Raw genomic sequence first — 8,910 nt, forward strand, 5'->3', positions numbered from 1 at the left:
TTTAAAAAAAAACAGAAGTGAGATCGTGTGCCATGGAGGAGTAAGCACTCCAAATCGACCTGTCACACCCGCCATGTACTCTTCGTCATGTTTGTCGATATTTCTAAATGTCAAGTTGAAGGCCCAGCAAGTGTTTTCTTCTTGTCATGTATAATTTGCTTCATATGAACACAAAAATAGGTCTGCCAACAACTGGGCGCAATTGTTACCCATGGAAATTCCGACCTATTGTTAGAACCTGCTATGTAAATTTTTAAAAGATTTTTTTAGAAGTTTAGGAATCCAGAATTATGTTAAGTCCTGCATGGGATTCCATTGTCTGGCGTAATCTTCCACGAAATGAATAATATTTATGACATTATGACGCCAGTTGAAAGATCGGGGTTTCTTAAATTTTGAAACTTTTAATGAGTGATTGAAGGTCCTCATAATTAATTATGTTTACGTCAGTAATGACGTGTCCAGCAAGACTATACACAGGTAAAATTGCAACGTGTGTTTAACATATGTTGAACATACGTTGAACACATGTTCTGAAACATATGTTCGCCATGAAAAGCGAGCAACATATGTTTAACATATGTTTATGTTGTTTGAACATATGATTAACATATGTTTATGTTCATATGTTTTTCATATGTTAAACATACGTTAAGTTTATTTCTTACTTACATTTATTATTTAATCATTTGGTATTTCTTTGGATTGCAAAGTTAACTAAATAGTACTCTTGTCCTTTAATCACTTAATAATAAGAAATCAAATAACACTATCATGACAATCTCCAGCAATTATCTTGTGTTTATTTTTTCAAATTTGTACATAATTCTGGCTTTATTTCCCTGACAGTGACTGCATTGCATCTGAAATGATAAAGAAAAAAAAATAAAAATTAAGAAGTCAAATACATGTATAATTAATAAATATATACTGGTATTAGTTAGCACAAAGAGTAATTACTTTGAGCACTTGTTTTTTTCTTGCCCTGTTCTTTGTTTTCTTCCATTTTACAACCCCTTGGAACTTCATCAAAGGATTTGAAAGTGTCACATGTTAAGGTACTGAGTGGCACTACCATGGAAACTCCAATTTTAAGGTTCTGTTGATTAATACAGGTTCTCTGAAATACAAATTAAACTCTACATGTAATTTAAGTTCATACACTGAAGATATTTGTCATGTGCAAACAAATGCATACTCCATTCTCCTAAACAGTTATCCGTTATGATACGAGTTGAAACTAATTTCATAAAACATTACATGGTGTTGTATAACACCATATATTGTTATGTCCAAGACAATTTCACTCTCGGAAGATATGCTTAGTAATAAAATCATAAAAAAACAATTAGTTTTACTAATTGTTTACAAATGAATTTGGAATGTTGAAATAGTATAAAATATTAATATTAAATGGATAATCAGATACAAATGTATATTTGGATATTAAAAAAAATACAGGCAAAAATACAGGCAGAGAAATAGACATTTTGTTTCCAGTATATCCCAAAACTTTGTTTGGAAGAAAATAACAAAGCTTGTACTACAGGGTGTACTTACCTATTCTGGAGCAAGCCTAGGGTCATAGTGTTCTTCCATGTTATTCATAGCAGGGAGGGGAGCCTATAAAATTGTAAAATTGATACTCATACAGTAAATATTTTCTAATCAAATTCCAATTAAAACTTAAAAGAAACTTCGAAAGAGAGTGAATACAAGTTTCTAGTTTCTCTAGTGTTGAAAAATATTCTATGTCAATTAATATATAAATAAGTGATAAATTAGATGATGAACTTTAAATACATTTACACTATTATCTTGAATGCCAGATTAGTCTGAAATTGAGCATCTTTCAGATACTTTATACTTTAAAAGCCGGCAAGTTCTATCCATATCAATATCTTCAATATTTTAGTAAAAAAAAAAGAGTTTGATTAATTTTTCATAAAGTAATCCAGTGTAGAATTAAGAAGCAAAAAGAAATTTCTCAAGAAATATTTTGTTATTAAAGAGTCACCCTGTAATTACTGTGATTATTATATGTATTTATTTTCACCTGTATATTGTGATCGTGCAATCTTCAGTCAAATCAGCTTTGGGTGGAATAGTCAGTCTTAACAGCTTTGGGTTCTTTCAATAAAAACGGTACTCTGACACTGAACTCCAGTTGCTTAATACATAATAAAACAAACATTTCCCATTAATCATTTGATAAAAGAACCGAATGGATAACCATCTAACATACGCTACATACAAACTGCAACATTTCTACTTTCACTTTCAAGTCAATTAAGATCGTACATGATATGCAACGTAACTAGGCCAATTGACAAAAGGAAAACAAATCTGAAAAATTAGTAATGCTAATTGGTTTTTACATTGGTCGAAAACAAATCCAAAATAACGTAGACAAGATCACTACATGTATCGTCTTTTTACGAACTGCATTAATAACAACTACAGTTAGATGTTATGCAAGTCAGGAGAGAGAATAGTAGAAGTTCGTATGAATCTGTAACCCTAAAAAAATCTCTTACCACCATAAACTAAATTCTAAAAACATATCTGAAAACACTTACTTGTTTCCAACACCCAACACTTCTGCTGCAACAGTGACGTCAAAAATGACGTACGTACACTTTCATCCAATAAAAACCAAAACCGTTCAGGGAATAAAATATGGAATGATTTTTTTAAACTCATATAAAAAATCCAAACAAAACGTGGTAAAATACACATTTATTAATTCTTGATAAATTTAATTTGGGGAATACAATGTTCAAAAAGAAAAATTTTGATTCGAAGAAAGGAGGGGGGGGACTGAATTTGAAGAAACGAGTGGAGGAGGGGTGCACGGTACCTAACAGAGTAGTTAACCTTTCCCCCTTTTTTATGTAAGCTTCTATAAGAAATGACCATTCTTTTGAATAAATAAGTATTCAAATTGATCTTGATTAATGTTATTGAAATTAATTTTTTTTAACATGCAGTCTACTTGCATTGGCGAATCCAGAAGGAAGCCGGGGGAGGGGGGGGGGTTGCTTGTCAACTCTGTTCGGAGATTGTCCCCTTCGAAAACCGTTCAGTGCTATGGTTTGAAGTGCCTATGTTGTGATTCTATGCATGAGTGTTAGGGGCACCGACCTGGAAATCCCCCTTTCAAAATTTGCTGGACCCCCCCCCCTCCGACGTGTTAAAATATAACATAAAGGGGGCCTAACTCATGTTTTTCATATTAGGCTTAATATTAAATTATTGCTGATTCATTGATTAACATTAAATTAATTAACATATTTTTTTATCTCGCTAAATTAAAATAAATTATTTCAAATAACGATAACATTAACTTAATATTAAATGAAATAAATGTGAAAAGGATATTGGTTATTTTAGGAATGACTCTAATTCTTGGCCAAATTATTCGAGTATAACCTGGTTTGGGTCAGTTTACGCTTTATAATCCGCGAAGCGCGCAGCACAGTTAAGGCTGCAATAAGGAGGCGGGGCCTAATTTATACGGGAAATGCTTTCTATGACATCACACAAAAATATAAGTTCTTCAAATTACCACAAAATGGAAGGATTTGCTATTTTAAACTGTTGGATAGCTTTAAACTACATCAATACTAACTAGTGCATGCATTTTTGTCGTTGGTTAAATCCCACACAGCAATATATAAACAATTCACTGATCGCAATGCACTTGTCAATGTGACGTCATATCGTAAAATTTGACGCAGTTTGTATGCAGTGAGAGGCGGATCAAGTGTATTTTATACAATGAAAAATGTATTTTGTAATTAAATAAAATATTATTTGCAGATATATAAGAGGCCATTAACTTGGATGCGATGTCTATTTTATGATTTTATTCATATAGTTCCAATACATTCCCTAGACAAGCGATACTGCCGTATATTTGTATGCAGATTCATTGAAGGGTAATAGAAGGGTCGTAATAAATCGATATATTGCAAGGGCATACCCTCAATGAATTATGACAAGCTTTTACACATAAATTCAAGAAGTATGAAGATATTTGAAAAGTGCTGCGAACCTGTTGAAATCTTACAAATGAATTAATTATATCTATATTTAATGTACTTGACCAGCAAAATATTCAACATACGGTCTAACAAATGTAATTTTAGCAATTAGATAGTAGAATCTATATAGGTTCGCAGCACTTTTCACAAAATATAAAGAGTGTTGAAAGTAAGTATATATTAAACTAGATTTTTAACTTGGTTATGCCCTTGCAATATTGGAATTTATAGATGACCTCAATACTTCAGGTATATTTGCTAAAATCACATGACTTCCTCATCACGTGACAAGTCTAAATAAGAAATCTAATTGTCCTCAACATGTAGTTTTCAACCACATTGCATTTGTCCGATAATAGTAAAGTCCTAAAAAGAATTGTCCATCCTTGTAAAGAATGTATTTTCTATGTAAAAATTGGCCGATATTTCCTTTTGTCACCTTAACTGTATTGCGCGGATTATAAAACAGCGTAAACTGACTCAAAACCAGGTTATACTCGAATATTTTGGCCAAGAATTAGAGTCATTCCTTATAATTTAACTTTAAAATCATTAAATGACTATGGAAGTAAAATTTCGTTGCTTTTTATTAGTTCAAATTTGTCGCTCAATAATACAACCGTAGTAACGGAAGTATCGGAAGTGATGGGAAGCGAGGGGAGGTAAAAACTGATACATAGGCCTAGCAGCCTTGTTGTTTGTTTACATGTGGTAAGATCGAATTATTGTTTGAAGTTAAAGGTACATTGATTAAATCTGGAATTTTCCATGAATCCCGAGGACTGGAAATGAGAGAATTGTATGGATACAGATGATCCAGCTGGTTGTCAGGGGGGTGTGTCCCCGTACCAAACCAGGTTATACAGAAATAATTTGTGTTCCTTTTTGGATATTAACCAATCAGAAGCTAGAATACAAACAAAATTAAATTATTATATAATGTTCAGTATGAATTTTATGTGAAACTCAAAACATATGTTGAACATATGTTTGAAACAACCATATGTTTAAAATATGTTCACGTATGTTAAGCATATAGTTACCACAAACATATGTTCAACATATGTTTTGGGTCTGCTATATGTTCAACATATATTTCAAACATATGTTCAACATATGTTTTAAACATATGTTCAACATACTGTCGAAAATTCATATGGTCAACATATGTACAACGTATGTTCAACATATGTTATTTTACCTGTGTAGTTGAAGGATGAAGAAGAACATGAACACGCTGGAACACGTTGGAGAATTATGTTTCAGCTGTTTGATATCTAGGTACTGTATGTTTTTTTAATTTAAAGGTTTGAAAGCAAAAGACGATGTATATTTGTAAGAAAAGATAAAAATTATAAACATCTATTGTCTTCTAACAAGAATTCGTGAACAAATTAATTGTTACTATTTAGCATAATTGTTCAAAAAGACTGACTGAATGTAGCTTTCCAGTTGTTAATGAACCTCTTTAACCTATTAACATAAATTAACCTGCAAATTATTACCTTCGTTATAATGGTCTAAAGTTTAAAACTAAAATATAAACACCAAAAATAATCATCAAAACATTTAGAGAATGCTCAAATGAATTTATTTGCTTTCTTAGGATCGGACGTCATCAACTTGCAGCATACAAAGAAGCAATGGAAAGCATTTGCTACTCATTGCAACTAACGGGACTACAAATATCAGAGGAATGATATTTTAATTAATAATTTCAGCTCGACAAACATGTTAAGCATATATCCTCTCCTAACCATTACCTTTTGATTCTAAATTCATCACATTTCATTTTTAAATCCCTCTTTAATTTGTTTTCTTTGTTTCATCATTGCGTCTGCAACCACAACCAAAACTTCTTTTGAAAATTGATAATTACGTTCAGTAAAACAAACATGTTAAAGGCAGTTTGCTACTAGTTATAGGTTTTGGATGTTAACATCTTTGCGTTTTCATTTTTCAGTTCCTTTATGTACTCTATCCAGTGTCAGCACAGAGAATACATCGTTTTTTATTTCCCTGGAATTTTAAAAGGAAAAATAAATATATTTTAAACAAACACACACACGTAGTGTAGCAATTATTTCCTTAGAAAATAACATTTTTCCCAAGAAAATAAGATTACTTCTGCTATTCTACTATTATAATGTAAACCTCTGTTTTTATTTGATTTTCTTTTTGTTTCTTTCTTTTATTGCTATTTTTCAATAACATTGATATTGTTCAAATTCATGTTTAAATTCGTGTTTTATTCATATTTTCCTTGCTCCATGAAAGCATAAATAAATAAAATGAATTACCCCACTTACAAACAACGAGATTTTGGAAGAAGCCTTACTATTTCTTTCATATATATGTATAACAAACGCCTTTCCCGCATGTCTAAAAAGAAATGAGTCATGTTCAGATACCTGTGAAATAAGATTTTAGGATAAAAGAGAATTTTGCAGGCCATTTCTCAAAGGAGTAATATTATTAAAATGAACAAATACCCCTAACAAAAAAGAAAGTACTATAGTAAACTGTATTTTACAATAGTATATTAGTTTTTACTATAGTAAATCAAAGTGTTTTGACTGTAGTAAATCAAAGTAATTTTACTTAGAATTTTGAATTATTATATTTTATCGTCTCGAAGTCTTGTATGCATTTTTTTTTATATTATAAGAAAATATTACTTACATATCACAAATTATTTCTAAACTTTACATCAGTGGTGTGTAATTAAAGAGATACTAAGGCCTAAATTTCATCAGAAGTTTTAAAGTAAATCAATGTTATAAAGTGTTTACTATAGTTTTAAAACTATATTAAGCAATAGTTAACTATAGTAACTCTTTGTTAGGGACGTTTGTTTATTTACATATTTTATGTAAGATTTAGTAAAATGTGCGTTAACATCTGTTTAGTAAAATAAATTTCTATGATGTTTGGAGCATTCCTACCTTCTTGCCTTTTCTGTTCCTCTTTTCTTGCAATGTAACCCCGCCTTGGAACCCTTTTGCAATGTTTCTTCTTCATATCAAAGTTTGTAACCTTTTTCCCAAACGAATCATTTAAGTGTGAGCATCTTATTTGAATGAGAAAAATATATATATGTGCGTCCATCAATTGTATCTTCTTGCATAATTTTTGCATGCTCTAAATGTTATACAAGTGCTATTTTTTCTTTCGACCTATTAAAAGTAGCAAATGAGCAGTTTGTAATGTAGAAAGCAGGATTGTAGGCATGTTAGGTCTGTTATGCAAATTATGTGCAAAGACTCAAATTGATATGAATACAGAAATTTAAATTACTATTTTACGATTTCTTTGCATAATATACCATTTCTATGGAATCTTTTCTGACACCAATCCTTGACTTTCAAATATATTTATAAACATCGAGTAATAAAATTTTATGATCTGAAACAGACAAGCGACCTCAAAAATAGCACAAAGTTCTACATATTATGACTCCTATTAAAAAGGCTAGATAATTTCCTTTTACAACTTCTTAAAATATATCATTAGTGAAGGTAATTCCTATTCCAATGTATATTCACTAACAGATTGATTCACAATTTGTGAATGTTTTATTGTTCACAATGATTATCAGTTTTGATATAATATCAAAAAAAAAAAAAAAAAAAAAAAAAAAAAAAAAAAAATACACTTCTACTAAAAGATATAATATTTAATATGTCTGCGACCAGTATATATCTGGGATCATGTTTTTTACTTAAATTGAGAAATTTTCTGCAATTATAAATTTTGAGTATCTGTAAGGTACATATTTAAATATGTACAAACATTAACAATCTCAATTTTGTTTTGTTTCTATTTAAAAAGTTAAAAAACCCATTAATTTTTAATAATCAAAATTTTTCTCTTTTAAGTCAAATGCCGTTCCTTTTAACTTTATAGTATGGAACACTTCTAATATACCGGTCCCTATAAATATGGCGCTAAAATAGGTGCCGCCGAAGGCGGCATACATTATAATACGCGATCGAAAAAAATCGATAAAAAGGCCACAAATCGCAAAATTGAGCCAAAATTTGTATTCCGTGTGTAAAATTGGGTTAAAAAAGTGGGTTTTAAACACAGTTTTTTAAATGAGAATTTCGTAAAATAACGTGCTTGTTTAGTAGGTAAAACTCTATCTTGCGTTGTTTAGGAATGTGGTCACATGATCAATTTTTGATGTAATCTCATAAATATTCATGACGTGCGTCACTTGTGTTTTGACGTAATGAAGAAATAGTTGATAGGACTCAAAGTGAAATGCTACTAAAGATGCGAGATTTTTGTGAGAAATGAAGGGATTTAACAAGTTGTAACTAATTACTAGCAGTTGGATGATTGAATTGTGCATCTCCATCGATTTGAAAGGAAAAATAATCTAAATATGAACATTCGGAGGTTGGGATATCGAGCTCAAGTAACGGTAAGTCGCTTTTACCAATAACTTGCCTAAACAAACCGCACAATATCGGGCATGTTTCGATAGTAAACCAAGGCTAATTCATCCGAGTTTCGGTAACAAGCCTTTCCTGTTCTTAGTAATCAAAAATTTTATGAATAAGCCCAAAGTGATGGAGATGCGAGCATGCGTGCATATAAGACTGTCACAATATCCGAGCTATATATACTCTAACCCTAATCCGTAGATCGCAGACAACGTACAGATATTTAATTAACGTTTTGCTTAAGTTTTACATGTTTCGTGCTTTACTGCTGTAAGATAATATATCGGTACGGTTCGACATTAGGCTGATTCATGCAAGTTTTTGATCACAAAAGGCACTTTGCAGTGTCTTTTGTAAGCAAAAATTACATGAATTAGCCCAAAGTCAGAAAGATTTAAGACTGGATTTATAAA

General features: G+C 30.9%; 2 long non-coding RNA genes across 2 annotated transcripts; both read right to left on the minus strand.

The window, feature by feature from the left end:
• Positions 1-783: 783 nt before the first annotated feature.
• On the minus strand, positions 784-5,212 carry LOC133188976 (uncharacterized). Its single transcript, XR_009721365.1, has 4 exons — positions 2,057-5,212; positions 1,561-1,623; positions 961-1,120; positions 784-863 (listed from the first exon to the last, which is right to left on the minus strand). It is a non-coding gene; the product is annotated as an uncharacterized LOC133188976 (long non-coding RNA).
• Positions 5,213-5,614: 402 nt separating this feature from the next.
• LOC133188977 (uncharacterized) lies at positions 5,615-7,092 on the minus strand. Its single transcript, XR_009721366.1, has 3 exons — positions 6,992-7,092; positions 6,356-6,428; positions 5,615-6,065 (listed from the first exon to the last, which is right to left on the minus strand). It is a non-coding gene; the product is annotated as an uncharacterized LOC133188977 (long non-coding RNA).
• Positions 7,093-8,910: the final 1,818 nt, after the last annotated feature.

This window comes from Saccostrea echinata, unplaced genomic scaffold, assembly GCF_033153115.1.
Source record: "Saccostrea echinata isolate AGI-Se365-2 ecotype Australia unplaced genomic scaffold, CSIRO_AGI_Sech_v1 ptg000016l, whole genome shotgun sequence".
NCBI lineage: Eukaryota > Metazoa > Mollusca > Bivalvia > Ostreida > Ostreidae > Saccostrea > Saccostrea echinata.